At 51.9% G+C, this 18,655-nt stretch overlaps 1 protein-coding gene across 1 annotated transcript in view; it reads right to left on the reverse strand.

Annotated features, from left to right (window-relative positions):
• The window catches only part of PTPRJ (protein tyrosine phosphatase receptor type J), a 172,193-nt gene that overhangs the window by 115,219 nt on the left and 38,319 nt on the right, over positions 1-18,655 (reverse strand). The gene's annotated exons all lie outside the window — the stretch shown is intronic.

Here is an 18,655-nt window from a genome sequence, read left to right on the forward strand (position 1 = left end):
TGACTCAGGTACTTGGGGCCCTGCCACCCATGTGGAAGATTGTATTGAGGTCTGGGCTCTTCGCTTCTGCCTGGCCCACCCCCTGCTATTGTGGGCATCTGCAGAGTGAACCAATAGATGGATGACAGCTCGCTCTCTCGCTCTCGCTCTCTCTCTTCCTTTAAAATAAATAAAAACTGAAATAAATAAATAAAAATCGAGAAACCATCTGAGTAAAATGGACTAGATATCCCAACCTTCTCCCCAGTTCTCCATCCCCCATCCCCACCCTCTTCCAAAAACACAACCACAGAATCCTTAATAAGGGATCTTTGTCTGCAGACTCTCAGCTCTTCGACAACAGGAACCCGCCAGCCCTGTCCACTGAGGCTGAGTTGAGACCAGGGCCCAGCACACAGCAGGCACTCATCTGTTGAACAAATGAATGAAGGAAAGCAACCCTTAGCGAAGAGCTCGAACTCTCCAATTCCCCATCTAAAAGGCAGAGACAGCACTGTCTGCGCTACTCTCAAGACTAAGTGATGTGTGGGACTGTGCCCGGCCCAGGGCCTCCGCACGGGTGCTGGTTAGCTGGGAAGCTTCTCCTCGCGCAGCTCAGAGGAGATCATGAGCAGAGAAACCCCTGCAAGGGCTGCACACTCTGTGCACAAGGCCAGGTGGTGCCCTCACGGTCTCCTCCACTCACAGGAACACACGCACAACCCCACTGGCCAGTGCCAGGTGGCCACCCCTCCGCTGCGGCTGCAGCAGTCAGGCCATGAGGCCCAGCAACAAAGCACAGGCACCGACCCAACCCTAGTAAGGTCCAGGAATCGGGCTCCTCACCTGCCTGCAGTACAGCTGCCCTGCTGCGACTTCTCCACGGTTCCCCACCTCCACCCATCACTGCCCAGACAGCCGGGAGGAGCACAAAGCTACAAGGTGGGCAGAGAAAAAGGAGGTGAAAGATAGAGGAGAAAACCAAACTCTGACAAGACAAATCCCTGACAGCTGCAAGAGTCCCGAGCAAACAGTGTCAGGTTTGTATTTGGACAGGGAGACAATCCCATCTTCCTGCCCCCTGAGCTCCGTGCGGCACAGCCACAGAGCTTAACTCTCAGAGGCTGTTCCAGGTCGTAGTCCAAGGCCACCAGGCAGGATCTGGGCAGAGACAGCACTGCAACAGAGGAGCAGGTTCAAGACCAGCCTCTGCCTGCGGGGGGTGCCCAGGTGGCTCTCAGAGCCTCTCTGGGACCTACTCCTTGCAGCAGCGAAATAAAAAAGCTATCAGGGCTCCCCTGCAGAACAAAAGCCCCGTCTGCCCATACTAGAAGCAAGTTCAAAACCCAGCCCTCGTGTTAACACATCAAGTCTAAAAGTTAATTCCTCCAAAGGATGATCCGAGGCCCCATAGTTTGTGGAGGAAAAAGAACTGGATAGTTATCCCAAGAGTGCTGCTCAGAGCTGTTCCCACTCACGGGGCCAGGGAGGAGAGGGAGTTACAAAGAGCAGGGGAAGGCGCAGGCATTTGGCACAGTGGTAAAGCAGCTGGTTGGGACGCCCACATCCCATACTGGAGTGCCTAAGTTCTGATCCTGGCTCTGCTCCCGAATCCACCTCCTTGCTCCCATGCACCATGGGAGGCAGCAGGTGATGGCTCAAGTAACTGGGTTCCTGCCACCATGTGGGAGACTTGGATTAAGTTCCAACTTCCTGGGCTCTGGCCCCCAGCATGTGGGCATCTGGGGAGTGAACAAGTAGGTGGGAGCATTCTCTCAGTCTCTGCCTTTTGTTTCGCTCTCTCAGTCTTCCTGCTTCTCAAAATATTTTCTAAGTGAGAGAAGGGGAAAATTCTAGAAGGTGCTGGGCAAGTGACATCATTCCCCAAGTCTAAGAAATTTTTCCAGGGCTAGTATTGTGGCATAGCGGGTTAAGCAGCAGCCTGCAATACCAAAATCCCATATGGGCTGCTCCACTTCTGATCCAGCTCCCTGCTAATGTACCTAGGAAAGGCAGTGGAAGATGACCCAAGTGCATGGACCTCTGAACCCACATGGGAGACTGGACTTCGACACGGCCCAGCCCTGGGCATTGAAGCCATTTAGGGAGTGAACCAGTAGAAGGAAGATGGATCTCGCTCTCTTTCTCCTCTCTAACTCTGCCTTTCAAATAAATAAATAAATAAATTTTTAAGAAAAAAAAAATAAGAAATTCTTCCATATTCTCAGCAAACACTGTCCTTGGCATACAGCAGTGAACAAGACCAGCACCAACTGTGAAGGCTGCTGCTCTTCCCTGTCCCTGCTGAGTCCAGCTAGCCCTTCCCCGCCCGATAGCTGCGGTCACGGAAGGCCCGACTTGGCCTGTGTTCTCATCCGGCTGTGACAGAGGAGTTTAAGGAACACCAGACTTGGGAGACTAAGTCCCAACTCCCTTGTGATCTTGCACAAGCCTCCATTTTCTCAGGAATGAAGGCGGGTAGAGAACCACCTGGACTGACCCCCTCACCATACTAGTTTCTCAGGCGACCCAAAGCCCGGCTGACACAGAGGAAAGCATTATGCAAATAAGCCAGCTATTCCTGCATCTGACATTCCTAGCAGGCCAATCAGCGCTGGAGAGCCCTTACAGTTCTGCTGAACAACCACACACAGCCATGCAAGGCGGAGTCTGGTCCCTGCAGATGCAAGACCTCCTGGGCCCTCACGGGAGGCCACACCCAACAGGCTTGACCTCGAAGCATCCGTGAATCTGCCCAACCATACCGTGGCCCTCACGAGAGGTCAGACCTCCAGCCCCCAGGTGGCACCCACTAAGGCGGTCAACCCCACGTCCAGCTGGCTGATGAACTAGTTCAACCCCACTCCCAGCAAGAAGTGTTTTTGCCTTAAAACCAACGCAAGTGGAAAGCCAAGGATGGACCTCACCACCCCAGGGAAGGCGGTGTGAGCTGAGGCCCAAGCTCTCCTAGCCCCCTCCTCCAAGGTTCCTCCTGCCCCTCCCGGATGCCCAGTCCCTCCTGCAGAAGGACGCATGCCCTGCACTGGGGGTTCCTTGCAGCACGCTGGCTGACCTGCCGGTCCTGGAGTTTCCCAGAGTATCCGAGCAACCACGGAGGGCTGGCAGGAGCCAAGAGCTGCATGATCGCCCTTCCTTCCCGCCAGCCTGCAGGGTGGGTTTGAAAGGTCTCCCCATCTCTGAGCCCCTGCGTCCTCCCCTGCAGGGTGTTACGAGGGCCGGGCACAGTGTGGGCACCCAGAAAGCTCTCAGTCACCGCTGTGAGCCCCTTCAGAGACCCCCAACCTCTGCCCCCCCACAAGGAGCACAGAGTCCCGTCTATTGGACTTTGTCAGTTTGGAAATCTCCCTCTTGACAGGGGGAAGGAAAATAAGAAACACACAAAAGGGGAAAAAAAGTGTTATTCAACCATTTCCTTCCCTGTTCTGCTGTGACCAGCCCCGGCTCATCCAGGCGGCACCTGCTCTCGTTCACTGAGCATGGCAGTTTTCTAGAGACAAAACCGCTGCTTCTCTGGCATGGCTGGATAGTCACTCCCATAGCCCTCAAGCCCAAGAGTCTTCCCAGGGCTGGGCCCAGGGCTTCCCAATCTGATCTTCCAGAAAGGAAAAGGATCCACCTAAACGTGACCCTGTTACACAGATGGGGCTGAGAGAAAACTTCACCTGAATAGCAGCTGATAAAAGGCTGGGAAGACCACGGTCTGTGCTTGTACCAGGTTCTGGATCTCACAGGTCAAACGCCTACTCTGTAGGACTTTATTCTTCCTCCTAAGGCAGCCTACCAGCTCCGTGATTTTTTTGTACTTTTTTTCTGGAGAGACACAGGCAGACACATCTGCTGGTTCAATCGGTTCAATCCCCAAAAGCCTGCAAAAGCCAGAGCTGGGCAGGGACCAGAGCGTGGAGCCCGGAACGTAATCCAGGTCTCCCCGATGAGTGGCAGGAACCCAGTTACTTAACCCTCCCACACGTGCATCAGCAGGAAGCAGGAGTCAGCAGCCGGACTCAAACCCAGGTACTCGGACGCACAAGTGAGCATCCTCAGTGCTAGACTAAGCACCTGCTCCCTTGATACTTCTATAAAATTTCCCACAGTAACAGAATCACAGATCACAAGAAAGCCTCTTATCAGAAGTCAGGCCTGAGTCCAGGTGTAGAAAACATGGTTCTCTATGACTGCTTTTGGGTCTTGCATTTTAGGAAAGTGCAATGGTCTCCCAATCAATCAGTGTCTCTCCCACCCTCCCCGCCACGCACACACACAGAGCAACAGGCAGAAGACAGAGCCCAGAACCACAGACCGAACCTTGCCAGTGTCTCCAGTGCTGTGAACACTGTCCTCCAGTACTGAGTTCCAGTCCAGCCCCAGGACATAGCGCTTCTTGGTTTGGGAGAGTGGAGGAGAGAAAGGGCTTTCTGCTCACTGCCAGAACATCAATTTCTAATAAGTTTGCTAAGATTAGTCATGGAACTCAAAATATACTCTTCCAAACTCAGACACAGAGGGAAAGAGGGAGAGAAAAGACAAGACTCGCTTTCCTCCCACACAGAAGCAGCAGAAAAGCTTCACCTGGATGGCCCCAAAGTGAAAACGCCCATTGGTTCACACGCCAGAACTCCCACGTGCTGATCCCAGCACAGCAACAACTCAGGACACGGAGTGTTCTATTCATGAGCAAAACCCAAGAGAGATGTGTTCTGGGACGACTCAGAGCCTCGGTCATGTTCTGCTGGGCAAACAGAGTTCGTATGATCAAGAACACAACGAAGAAACCCCTTACAACACAACTCGCCACCACAGCGCCCATCCAGCCGCAGCCGCCTGTGTCCTGCGAACTCAGTCTTACAGGGAGAGCAGACTCTGAAGGATTCAATCAACAAGTCTGGCTTGGTCAGCACATGTGTGAGCTTGGTCTGCACCTGTGTGAGCTTGGTCTGCACCTGCGTGCGCTTGGTCTGCACCTGCGTGAGCTTGGTCTGCACATATGTGTGCTTGGTCTGCATGTGCATGTGAACTATTTGCAGAAACACCTGCCTCCCTCCTCTCTGCACTCCAGAGCTGGACAGGAGCAGGCACCTGCTGCAGTAGTTAAGACACGGCTTAGGATGCCCACATCCCATTTCTGAATGCAAGGATTAGTAATCTGTATACAAGGGGACTTCAAAAAGTCTGTGGGAAAAGGAAATTAAAGATAAGTCTCAGGGCAGCCGCTGTGGTGTAGTAGGCTAAGCCTCTGCCTGCAGCACCAGCATCCCATACGGGTACCAGTTTGTGTACCGGCTGCTCCTTTTCCTATCCAGTTCTCTGCTGACGGCCTGAGAAAGCATTGGAGGATGGTCCAAGTGCTGGGGCCCCTGCATTCATGTGGGAGACCCAGAAGAAGATCATGGCTCCTGGCTTCAGACTGGCCCAGCTCCAGTAATGTGGCCATTTGGGGCAAGTAAACCAGTGGATGGAAGACCTCACTCTATATATCTCTCTCTGTCTGTAAGTCTGCCTCTCAAATAAACAAACAAATCTTTTAAAAAAAAATAAGCAAAGATAAGTATTTGCCAGTGCCAAAAACTGTTTGAAATCCATGCCCAGGGCCAGCGCCGCGGCTCACTAGGCTAATCCTCCGCCTTGCGGTGCCAGCACACCGGGTTCTAGTCCTGGTCAGGGCGCCGGATTCTGTCCCGGTTGCCCCCCTTCCAGGCCAGCTCTCTGCTGCGGCCAGGGAGTGCAGTGGAGGATGGCCCAAGTCCTTGGGCCCTGCACCCCATGGGAGACCAGGAGAAGTACCTGGCTCCTGCCATCGGATCAGCGTGGTGCGCCGGCCGCAGCACTCCAGCCGCAGCGGCCATTGGAGGGTGAACCAACAGCAAAAGGAAGACCTTTCTCTCTGTCTCTCTCTCTCACTGTCCACTCTGCCTGTCAAAAAATAAGAAATAAATAAATAAAAATAAATAAAATAAAAATGAAATCCATGCCCACTTTTTTCGTAATACAATTTCCATAAACTTTTTGAAGGCCCTCGGTCTATAACACACATGAATGCGCACAGTGGGCATTCAATAAATGATAGCTATCATACAAACTTGGAAGTGCCACAAGAAGGAGAAAAGCTCAGTTTTCCACCTCCCTGTGCTCTCACACTGATTCTTCATCCAACACCCAGGTCCCCAGGTCCTGAGCCCCTCCGGGGGCAGGCACTGAGTCAGAAGGCGCAGGATGAAGAAGGCACCACGTCCGCCTTCAAGAGGTGTGTGGTCTCACCGGCAGAGAGACAGAAACACAAAAGAGCACGGTGAGCTGAGTGGACCCAGAATAGACCTGATTGGCATCCAACGGGAGCTGGCAAGAGGAGGAGGAGGAGGAGGGGGGAGGAGGAGCAGACAGGCGGTGTAGCCAGCCCCGAAAGGCCTGGCAGAGGAGACGCACACTCAACAGGAATCACATGGAGTGCGCCAGGCTGAAGCAAACACAGGAGAACCCAAGAGAGGAAGCTGGAGAGATCAGGAGCCAGCAGGTCAACCACCCTGGGCCACAGGAGCCCAAAGAGGGATTTTCAACAGCAGGCAACAGCATCCAATCTGCACTTTGGAGACACCTCTCTGGCTGGTGGTGGAAGCATGGAAAATATTAGCGGAAGCTGGGTTGGGGGGAGCAAAAATGAGCAAAACGTATGGACTCCCCAATGAAGCTGTGTGCCTAAGGAGATGATCTTTCACTCCCCATAAATAGTCCCATGTACACACAGCTGTAGCACCGTGAGGGCCTTATAGTGAAGTTCGTGGTGGTGTTTAGCAAAACCTGGACTACCTGGGAACTCTGGTAAGAAGTAACACCTGCCTGCAGTTCATCCCCCAAAAGAAAATTAAAAACCTGAGACCTGGAACTTGGAAACATCTGGGAACAGGAGGCCCCAGGGAGGCCGAGAAATGGCCAAAGGCAGACTGAAGGGGACACTTAGCTATTCCTGTCAAACTTGTCCAGGGGAGCCCTGTGCCTTCACATCAGCCGGAATCTCAAGAAAAACAAGAGGGGTGAGGGGAAAGACAGAACTGAGAAAACCTATGAAAGCAGGCACAGCAGCCACATTGAAGTCCACAGATACCGCACCCCGGAAGAGAAAAAGAAACGGTGTTATTCAAAGAAGCAGGAAAGAAAAGGGAGATTCCGGGATCGATTAGACCAATAATCAAGAAGACACACACACACATTGAACCTGGCAGAGTCACACGGTGGGGTGACGCTGGAGTCGATGACTGGAGTCTAACTCCCAGCTCTGCCACATGCTACACGTATGCCCTTGCTCAAGCCAGCTTCTTAGCCTTGTTGCACCACAGGGTTTGTCATTGCCTCAATAACGAAACCAAGCTGTCCGGGCAGCCGTGAGGATTAAAGAGACAGGATGCATAAAGCAGTTAGCACATTAGGTAAGTGCTCCGAAAAATGAACCCTGTTATCAGAATCTTACAGAGGAAACCTTCACCGAAGTGCAAACTGGCAGCAAAACCAGGATGCCCAGTGCAGGAAGAGGCAGATTCTGGGTCCCACGCGGGTGCCAACTTGAGGTCAGAGTAGAAACTGCCTGGGGAACATCTCTGCGGCTGACACCGTCATCAGGCCCCGGTTCCACCAGAAATGTGAACTGACACTCTGCACATTTGTTCTGCAAGCATTCACCATGCACGTACCGCATGCAAGGCCATGGGACAGCCCATACTGCAGGAAGGAGAGACCAGCCCTCAGCGTCAAGGAAATGAGTCCAATCAAAAAGACAGGTACCCAAGAACTGTGATCCCAGAAGGGAAGGCGTCAACAGCGCAGGCACAGACAGCAGCCCCGAGGCCCTGGGTTAAAAGGCCAAACTGTACCGAGATGTACAAGGAGAAAGCAAGGAATGATCATCAGAACTGAGCCTTGAAAACCTGGCTGAATTTAGCCAGACAGACACATCTGGGCTTAAAAATCTGCAAGCTCTTGCTTTAAGTTCATATTCTCAGTAAACTCCTTTCTAGGAATCTGAGCTAGGCTAATTGCCAACAGAACGTGACTAATTATAGCAAACGAAGAAAAAGAACAGGATTTTATCTAAACGTCCAAAACAGTGACGCAGTTAGGTAATGACACATACAAATGATAAACTCTAAGGCCACCACTAAAAATCTCTCTTCAAAGGCGGTTGTGGATAAGAATTACATGCAAAACCCACATAACATTAAAGGGGAGGGGGGGAAAGTATGGTTTTAGAGCTGATCCTAGGGATGTGACATTTACAGACACAAGACCCGTACAGTCAGGAGCGACTCCAACAAGACAGAAAAGCCAAGGGCAGGAAACTCAAGAGGGCCCACCTCGGCCCTTGGACAGGGGCCCTTGCAAGCTGTGCTAGGAATGCTGAGAAGGGGCAGACCAGGGACAGACGCTTCTATCTGTTTCAGCCGAGATGTAGGTCAGTGTGTCACTTCTTCAAAGAGGTGAGTGGGGATCAGAGACGCCGGTAATTCAAAGGCAGAAGAGACAAGAGCTAAATTAAAGAGGCCCCTCCAGAGAGCCCGGCACTCCCCCAAGACACCAAGCTCCGTGCTATATTTTACTCAGCTATTGACTGAGAAGAAAGCACTATTAAGTAGACGGCTTCTCCCCCTCTCCAACTGCCCTATAAATCGGTCCTGTGTTTCCCCGGCACCCAAAGGGGGAGCAAAATGCCAATCGGACAAATTTAGAACACGGGTTAAAAAATATTCTGATCAAACCCCCAGCCAACAACCCTGAAGAGACAGAGGCGGGCAGCAGTGTCCTGGCTCTCCTCGCCACTCCGTTCTGTGCTCTAATTCAGAGCGGTATAATTAACCCCGAGTTTCGCTGCTAACACTGAAGTTTTTCAGGCTGATGAGAATATCATCTAGTATCCTGCCATCGCCAATAATAGCAATATGACACAATGGCGCCTATTGAGGCTCTAATCAGGGCACAGTCATTTACATAGAACATGTTCTGTGACTCTCTGTAATACAACGCCACAAAGACCCGATTGAGACACAAGTCTCCCTTTCCCATAAACTAGAAAGAAAAAAGAAGAAAAGAAGCCACAATTTCCTTTACAGGGGAGCCCAGATGGTCCCCGCCCCTGCCCAGGGGTCACCAGGCCCAAGCACTTCAGCAGGAAGGGCTCATCCTGATGCTGACCAGAAATGAGATGCTTTGCACAACACAGGGTATGGACACCCGCCCCATCTCTTCAAGAAACAAACGCAAGGATCTGCAATGCTTCAGGACAACTCTAGGTTAAAGCAGAGCAAGGGACCCAGAGGGGCCTCAAGAGATGCACAGCTTCCGAAGCCGAGATGGCCTCTGCTGGCCTAGGGGTCAGCCCTGGAGAAACATGGGCCCCTGTCCTGTCTGGGTGAAACCTGAGGCCAGAAGCCATAAAGTGAGTCTTACGGGAGGTAACAGGAGTCATGAATTCCCCAGGGCTAAGCAAACAGCAGGATTCAGAAGCCAGCCGGACCCAAGTTCAAATTCCACCTCCACTCCTTAGCCTTGGACTCAGAACAAGTTACTCAGCCGCTCTGGGCCTTCATTTCCTGCTCTACATAATGGGCCTTGAACACAGGGATGAGGATTCTGTCTGAGATACACAACACAGGGCACAGCAGACAAAGAGCAGCAATCATTGGGGCCACTGCAATTACTGGAGCCAACAGGCCTTGGAGTGTAATGTTGCAGGAGTCTGGAGCCAGGCTCCCCGGGTTCAAACCCCAGCTCTACCACTTTTGTTAACTGGATGACCTTGACCTTATTTAACCCTCTCTGTGCTATTTCTTCATTGGCCAAATGGGCAAAATAGTAGTACGTACCTCCTGCACTTGCTGTGAGAACTCAATGAGTTAATACGTGTGAAGCACTTACACAGTGTGTGCATGTGTCTGTGTCCACACACCGACACACCCACACACCAGGCATTATTCTGTCGCTTTGCTATATCAACCGAAATAAGACGAGCGAGGGTCCTGGGGAACAGGAAATGTTCGTTAGTGCAGTCACAGCCAGTTACTACAACCTGTGCTATGCTTTCACATCCACTACGTTACTCTTTGCACAGAAACCCAAGAAAAACAGAATCTCGCGGTGTGAAATGGGGCCTGAAGTCCAAGGCAGGCCTGAAAACCCTCTTTCTTAAAGATTTCCTTTAAGATAGAAGGGGGGAAAGGCCCTGCTTGATGGAAGCGCTGCATGAATAACCACTTGTTCTTTTTCTAGCTCACATCTTGGCCTGCACAGCCCAGCTCTTGTCGACGGCACATCCTCCTGGCGCGCCATCTTGAGAGGTTGGCCGGGAAGCAGGCCAGACCCAACGTCTACGCTGAGCTGGAATGGGCCGAAGGAGAGGAAAAGGGCGATCCGGGCCAAGTTTACAAGTGACTTTCCAACCAGCAGGGCTCCACTCCCAACGGCTAACAGCGCCAGCACCTGGAGTTCAGACCACAAGTCCCCCCCCAAGCTCCTGCTCCTCACATGTCCCACAGCGCCTTGGAGAGAAGCCTTTGCTGACCCCTCGGCTATACAGGTCACAGGCTCTGTCTCTGCCAACCAATTCCAAAAGGTCCACGAAGATGGGTAGGTCCCCTCCCTGGTCCCCACTGCAGATCCATATCACCCCCCCCCCACTTCCTCCTTGGAAACTTTGATCTTTGAAGAGCCACCATGGGTGAGCCCACCCACCATACAGCTCTCCAGGCCACCCAAGTCCTCCTCTGAGGGATTTCTACGTCTACAGAGTCAGGTGCTCCATCCCACAGCCAAGCTGAGGCAGCTCAGTGACTGCCCAGGTTCATATCCAAGGCCAGCAGGTGGGCAGGTACTTGCATTCCAGGTGCACCTGAGAGCAGACCCATGTACCGGCTTCTCTAGCATGAGGGTGATCTCATCCAGCCGCACAACTCAGCACAGCTGATGCTTATCAAACCTGCAATTCCTGCCTCCTTGTCTACTCTGAACTCCAGCCCACTGGCTCCAACGGGCTGCTCAGCCATCTCCATGTAGACACCTGGTAGGCATCCTGAACTCAAGAGTTCAACATCCCCTGTCCCAACCTCACCGCACTCCCCCACAGAGCTGCTCCTTGCTATTCCACGCACAAGCGGATCAATCTTGCCCCAGGGCCTTTGCACTTACTACTTCCTATCCCTTTCAGAGAAGGTGTTCCTAAATCACCACGTTTAAAACATCATCCGCCCACCTCCATCACAAGTACTCCTCCACCCTGTTTCACAGCCTGATGTTATCCTTTTGTTTATATTTTTGTCTGTCTTCTCCACCAAATGCACACTCCACAGGAGAGGGGATTTGATCTGTTTTGGCAGTGTCACCATCCCTAACACAGAAGCGCTGTTTGGCACAGAGCAACACTGAAAAAATATGATACGTGTATGGAAGGAACCGGTTAGGGGGTTAACTCATCTAAAAGTCCAAAACACAAAATCACCTCTGGGGCCTAACTGAAGAGAAAGCTTGCGAGAAGTTTTAACAAGCACTGGAGGAGCAGCGGGTTACCCTCCTGGTTAGGACGCCCACACTGGAGAATCCGGGTTCAAGTCCCAGTTCCTGCTCCTGACTCCAGCTTCCAATGCAGAGCTTGGGAGGCAAGGATAACGGCTCAGGTAACAGCATCCCCGCCACCCACGTAGGAGACCTGGATGGAGTCCCCGGCTCCCAACTTCAGCCTCGCCCATTCTCAGCCATATCTCCTTTCTCTCCCTAGTGTCCCCACTCTCTCCCTTTCTGTTTCTCTGTCACTACATGTATGTCTCTGTCTCTGAATTTCAAATAAACAAAATTTACAAACAAGTCCTGAAGTGCAGGAGAGGAGTCACCTGTCACAGCTCAGGGGTTAGTGAGGTGGGGCTGCCCATGCATCGCGCCTCACGTCCTAAAACCAATGGCTCAACAAAGCCCAGAGCCAAGGGATGAGAATTTCATCCAAAAAAAGGAACCAGGTTAGGAGAAGCTTCCTGGTCGGGGGCAGGAGGAGGCACTGGGGAACTGAGTCACCCCCAGCAGCCACTTCCAAGCCTTCACTGAGCTGAGCACTGGGCAGAATGGACACTGCCCACAGCCGCCTCACTTCAGCCTCACAACAAGGCTGCGATACAGACAGAGAGACACTGCCTCTGACATGGCACAAGGGTGTGAGGGAGGGATTATGCGTAAGCCGGACAGCCCTTGAAGGTGCCATCTCAGCACCTGTTGTCAAAAGATACATCTTGTCCCAAGCCCCATCAGAGACAGGTGAAGGAGTGGGCCAGTGGCTTGCACTGGGAGCCACGTGGTATGAAGACCACATCACTTTAATCCCTGAAATCATTCTCACCACGGCAGAACCCTCCAGAGACACCAGGAGTCCAACAAGAAAGATCCTACACAAGCTTCCAATCCTGCATCGCCCTTATACCCAAAGCTGGCGAGGGACAGGGGCGGGACCTGACCCGGTTGGCTGAGCCAGACTCAGACTGGATCACAGAGGCCTGTCCATCCGAGCGCTTCACCAGCAATGTAATCCCAGCCCCTTGGGTGGGGAACCCCACTGGACACAGGTGCTCCCCACAAACCTGTTTCAAGCACTTGAGTCCAACAAAGCAGCGTCATCCGGAGCATGCCTCAGAGTCCCCCGGAGCCACCCCCGGCCCCAAGCCAGCAGTTCCAAAGCTGGTGTTATGCTCCATCCTGCTCAGACACATAAGGGAGTTGACTGAGCCCCGCGGACAGGCAGCGGTGACGCCAGAGCCCACGTCCACTCTACAACTGGACATGGTTTACCTGCCGCCTGGGTGTGAGCGGACCTTGGGCTCCCCTTTTCCAGGTTCCCTGCATCCTCACTCTGCCATGTACAGAGGAGTCTGCACACCAAGAACCTAACAAGCGAGGGTCGCTGCGCACAACAGCTAGGGGCTCTTCAGAGCAGAGGAGCAGGAAGGAGGCCAAGTTACAAATATCTACAGCCTGCAACAGGACCTAGAAAACCCCGCTTGCTGCTCATATGGACAATCTCTACTCTCTTCCTCTTGCTTAGAAAAGGATTCCCAATTCTAGTTTTATATACCGTACCTGGGAGTAAAAGATGACTTGGGGGTCAGCATTGTGGCATCCCACATCGGACTGCCAGTTCGAGTCCCAACTGCTCCACTGATGATCCAACTCCTACTAGCAGCCCGGGTAAGCAGAAGATGGCCCAAGTATTCGGGCCCCTGACACCCATATAGTAGATCCAGGTGAAGCTCCTGGCTCCTGGCTCTGGCCTGATCCAGCTCTAGCCATCTGCAGCCATTTGGGGAGGGAACCCAAATCTTCCAGCAGATGGAAGATATCTCTCTGTGTGTTTCTCTCTGAACCTTTCAAATAAATAAAAACAAATCTTTTTGTTTAAAGGGAAGAGGGCAGGCCAACGCTGTGGCACAGCAGATTAAAGCCCTGGCCTGAGGTGCCGGCATCCCATATGGGTGCTGGTTCTAGTCCCGGCTGCTCCTCTTCCAATCCAGCTCTCTGATGTGGCCTGGGAAAACGGTAGCAGATGGTCCAAGTCCTTGGGCCCCTGCACCCACGTGGGAGACCCAGAAGAGGCTCCTGGCTCCTGGCTTTGGATCGGCACCGTCTGGGGAGTGAACCAGCGGATGGAAGACCTCTCTCTCTGTCTCTACCTCTCTCTATAACTCTTTCAAATAGATAAAATAAATCTTAAAAAGGGGGGGGGCTGCTTTTTCTCAGCCTCCCTTACCGTTAGGTGTGCACACGTGTCTAAGTTAGGAGCAATGCTATATACACAGAATCATCCCGCAGAACCTCTGGCAAAGCTGCTAGAGGGAGCTGGGGCAGCGGAAGCTTCCTTCCCAATCCATGTCTTCCCCCTGGACTGCTAACACACAGCCTGGACATGAGCTGGAGTCCCAAGAACCTCTGCGGCTGTGGGGTAACCCAGAGGATGCAGGTCCGGTACAGGAAGGTGGAAGATGGCAGCCTGGGAACTCAGCCCTGACCTGCAACCTCCTGCTTATTTTTACCTGATTTTTACCTTATTTTCACATCATACAGTCCCTGTTAACTTACTACAGATACGGTTTGTAGTTATTCCATGTGGCTTAAGCTAATCCTAACATCAACCCAAAGCAAACCGAAACAGCAACAAAACCCCGCACCCATCCCTTACTCCCAACCAACCCCTAAAAAGCAAAACATCTGCCCAGATAAAAATCAAGCATTCCTACCAATCAATCTGTTTTACATCTGGATGTCCAGAACTTCTTAAACTATCATCTTTATCAAAGGCTCCAAAGAACATGCAACCAAGATTCTGCATTCTTTTCTAATTAAGAGAAAAACGTCCCCCAGTTTGAACGGGAGGCACCCATCAGAGACTTTCATGAATCCTGGGGGTGGGAGGGTCCAGTTTTAAGCTCCCCACAGGGAACAGAGAGGGAGAAACAGGAGGACCTCAGGTTGAAAACAGTACTGCTCACCTTTACTCTTTTTGCTTCTTTCTCTTACACAGTTAAACATGTATCTTTTTCAAATAAACTGGAGGCAGGTGTTCGGCATAGCAGGTAAGACACCGCTTGAGATACCCGAATCCCAAATCAGTGTGTCTGAGCTCACGTCCCAGCTCCACTTCTGGTTCCAGCATTCCGGCTAAGGCAAACCCTGGCAGGCAGCAAGTGATGACTCAAGCAGGTGGGTCCCTAACGTTAGGTGTGCGCACGTGCCTAAGTTAGGAGAAAGACCCAGACTGAGATCCTGGCTCCTAGCTGCAGCCTGGCCCAGACCTGGCTATTGTGGGCATTTGGAATGAACCATGGGGTGGAAGATTGTCTCTCTTTCAAATAAAAATGAAAATAAGTAAACTTAAAACACACACACACACAACTGTATCTATTACTTTCAGTGACCAAAACCCACAATTTAACCTCAGTCCTCCTGCAATAGTTATAAAGAAGTTGCTAAAGAAATCTTGTATATATAAAAAAATAAATATTATGTGAGTATCCCTTTATATATGCATACGTTCTCAGGAATTTCATATCAACTGACATAAATTCACGTTAAAGATAGAATAATAGAGGCCAGCATTGTGGCACAATGAGATAAGTCTCTGTTTCTAATACTTGCATCCCATATGGGCAACGGTTCAAGTCTCAGCTGTGCCACTTCTGATCCAACTCTCTGCTAATGCACCTGGGAAAGCAACAGAAGGTGGCCCAAGTGCTTGTGCCCCTGTCACTAGCGTGGGAGACTGGATGGAGCTCCAGGCCCCAGGCTCTGGCCTGTTCCGACCCAGGCCATTGCAGTCATTTGAGAAGTGAATCAATGGATGAAAGATATCTCTCTATCTCTGTTTCTGTTTCTCTCTCTCTCTCTCTCTCCCTCCCTCCCTCCCTCGATCCCTCCCTCCCTCCCTCTATCCCTCTTTCTTTGTAACTCTGCCTTTCAAATTAAAAAAATAAATCTTTTTGAAGAAAAATAAATAATAATAACTTGAGTAAGGTTTTATTATCCCATAACATATACGAAAATGGGTTTAAGAGAGTTCATAGAATTGGTGTGAGGTCACAGAACTGGTCAGACTTCCTTATTGTTAAAGATTTAGGAAGGAAAAAGAAGAGCAGAAAAGTAATTTTTTAAAAGATTTATTTAGTTATTTGAAAGGCAGAGTTACACAGAGAGAGAAGGAGAGGCAGAGAGAGAGAGAGAGGTCTTCCATCCGCTGGTTCACTCCCTAAATGGCCACAACAGCCAAAGCTGCGTCAATCCAAAGCCAGGAGCCAGGAGCTTCTTCCGGGTCTCCCGCGTGGGTGTAGGGGCCCAAGGACTTGGGCCATCTTCTACTGCTTTCCCAGGCCATAGCAGAGAGCTGGATCAGAAGTGGAACAATTGGGACTCAAATTGGTGCCCATATGGGATGCCAACACTGCAGGCAGTGGCTTTACCCGTTACACCATAGTGCTGGCCCCGAAAAAGTGATTTTTTTAAAGATTTATTTTATTTATCTGAAAGAGTTAGAGAGAGAGGTAGAGACAGAGTGAGAGAGAGAGAGGTCATCCATCCACTGGTTCACTCCCCAAATGGCTGCAACAGCCAGGCCTGGGCCAGGCTGGAACCAAGAGCCAGGAGCTTTATCCGGGTCTCCCACGTGGGTGCAGGGGCCCTAGTACTTGAGCCATCTTACGCTGCTTTTTCCCAGACCATTAGCAGGGAGCTGTATTTGAACTGGAGCACCTAGGACTCGAACTGGCACCTATATGGGATGCCAGCACTGCAGTCCGGGGCTTTAAGCTGCTGTGCTATAACGCCAGCCCCCAAAAACTTTAACTCTTTTCCTTCTATCTGCTTAATATAAACAATTGTGTGCATGCATTATTTTGATAAATTAATGTTTTTCCTTTAAAAAAAAAACTACAGCTTTTTTATGGTTCTGCAACAATATGCAATTATGCTACAATCTAATGAACATGAGGGTGAGAGGGTCACCTGCCCTGAGATGAGCTCACCTCCTCCAGGGCAGAGAGGCAGCTTCCGCAGCTCTCAGCAGACGGCTGGCCCACACACCGAGGGCCCACTGCCAGTGCTATGCTCAAAGCCACCGCACAACACTGGTCCACCCTGCGTCACGCAGTGCACACAGAGCAGTGTGAAACCGTACGTTCATGACTCACAGTTTTGCTTTGGATTCAATTCCAAACCACCTGTCACTTGCAGGAGTCCTGACTTAGAGCTTTCACTTCCTTCTCTACTACAGAACTAAACAAGGGCTGGGAACTGGTGGGCTACCGGCTACAGGAGGCATGCCGCGGAGTTTGTTTTTAAAATGAAACTAAGCTACTGAACAACTAAGAGATTTCACATGAAAAGGCGAGACTTCCAGATTTTCATGACAAACTGGACAGTAGATCAACCTCTGGCCACAGAGCAGATGACAGTGTGAACAGTGGGGCGCTGAGGGCACGGCCGGCACCACCTCTAGGGAGGCCACTGCCACCTTCCGACCCCGTTTCTCCACCACAAGATGACTGTTTCCCAGCCCTCTATCAAAAACACAAAACGGAGAGGTGAGTCAGGGGGATCTTGTGCTTCCAGAAACAGGAGACGAACTCAACTCAGTGACAGCAAAGATGCTTCTTCATGTCCAACATGCAAGCCCAACGCAACCTTCGTGAAGAACACTATAGCACTAATGCCTCTTTCGCTGGGAACCCGTCTCCTTCCACGCACTGCCTGGGCCTTGCACTCCTGCAATCCCGGCATCTCAGAGCTCTCCCAGGAAGACCTTTCGTGGGAAAATAGTAACAGTCCTGACAAGGCTGCAGCTTCCCTGCAAGGCAGGCAGCCACTGCGCTGACGTCCACACAGACCATTAAACACACACAATCCTACTCCATGCCGACAACCCATGGCAATAGTCTCATCTACCCCATCTCCACAGGTGAAGAAACAGGTTGGGAAGCTAATAACTCCCTAGGTCACAGTCAGTAAGCCAGCCTGGCAACAGGTTATTGTGCTTTGGGGGATGAGGGACATAGTAATCATTCTTCCTGCCCAGGTTTAGACCAGGAGGGAGCCAGCGCCGCGGCTCACTAGGCTAATCCTCCGCCTTGCGGCGCTGGCACACCGGGTTCTAGTCCCGGTCGGGGCGCCAGATTCTGTCCCGGTTGCCCCTCTTCCAGGCCAGCTCTCTGCTGTGGCCAGGGAGTGCAGTGGAGGATGGCCCAGGTGCTTGGGCCCTGCACCCCATGGGAGACCAGGAGAAGTACCTGGCTCCTGCCATCGGATCAGCCCGGTGCGCTGACCGCGGCGGCCATTGGAGGGTAAACCAACGGCAAAGGAAGACCTTTCTCTCTGTCTCTCTGTCACTGTCCACTCTGCCTGTCAAAAAATAAAAAATAAATAAATAAATAAAAAGAGCAGGAGGGACCACGCTCCTTCCCCAGGGCCACGGGCCTCCTGCGTGCCGATGTTCTCCAGACCCACAACTCTGCTGACTGTTATCCCAAGCCAAGCGCTGAAGGGACAGCGTGCTGAGCAGGACACGACCTTCCACAGTGACCTCATCACCTGCGAGGTGGACAGGCCTCTGCACCACTGTGGTGCACGCAGGGTGCGCTGGAAGCCGAGAGGAAGAGGCGATTTCTTCCAAATTTACGGAGTGGGGAGGGCAGCCGACTCCAGGGAGAATGTGTCTTTTGTGCAGAGCCTCTGGAAGGAGGAGTGGGGTGCAGGATCTCCATAAACCGGGGGCACAGACATTCCAGAAAGAGGACCAGCGTGAGTAACCACGGGAAGAAGCCATGGGCATGTCTCTGGGCCACCCACCAGCCTGGGACTTCTGGGGGGACCCAGGGAGGGTGAACACACTGGAGTGAGAAACAGAGGCCCCATATGAACGCCCAGGCACCAAAGAGAGTGTGTCCCATGGAAACAGGGCGTGGGAGACCTGCATTGCCAAAATGGGAAGTCCAACCTCTGCTCAGGGAGCAGTGGGGAGCCTGGGAGAGGACAGAAACAAGGACAGAAGGCTTTCTGGTGGGCAAAGAACTTGGCCTTTGTCACCAGCTTCTGGCATCTGCTCTGCCCACACCACATGGCACGTCCATCTCTGTGGCGATCCCAGTCTACGACCATCTGG

This window comes from Oryctolagus cuniculus, chromosome 1 (assembly GCF_051225735.1).
Source record: "Oryctolagus cuniculus isolate XC-2025 breed Fujian yellow rabbit chromosome 1, ASM5122573v1, whole genome shotgun sequence".
NCBI lineage: Eukaryota > Metazoa > Chordata > Mammalia > Lagomorpha > Leporidae > Oryctolagus > Oryctolagus cuniculus.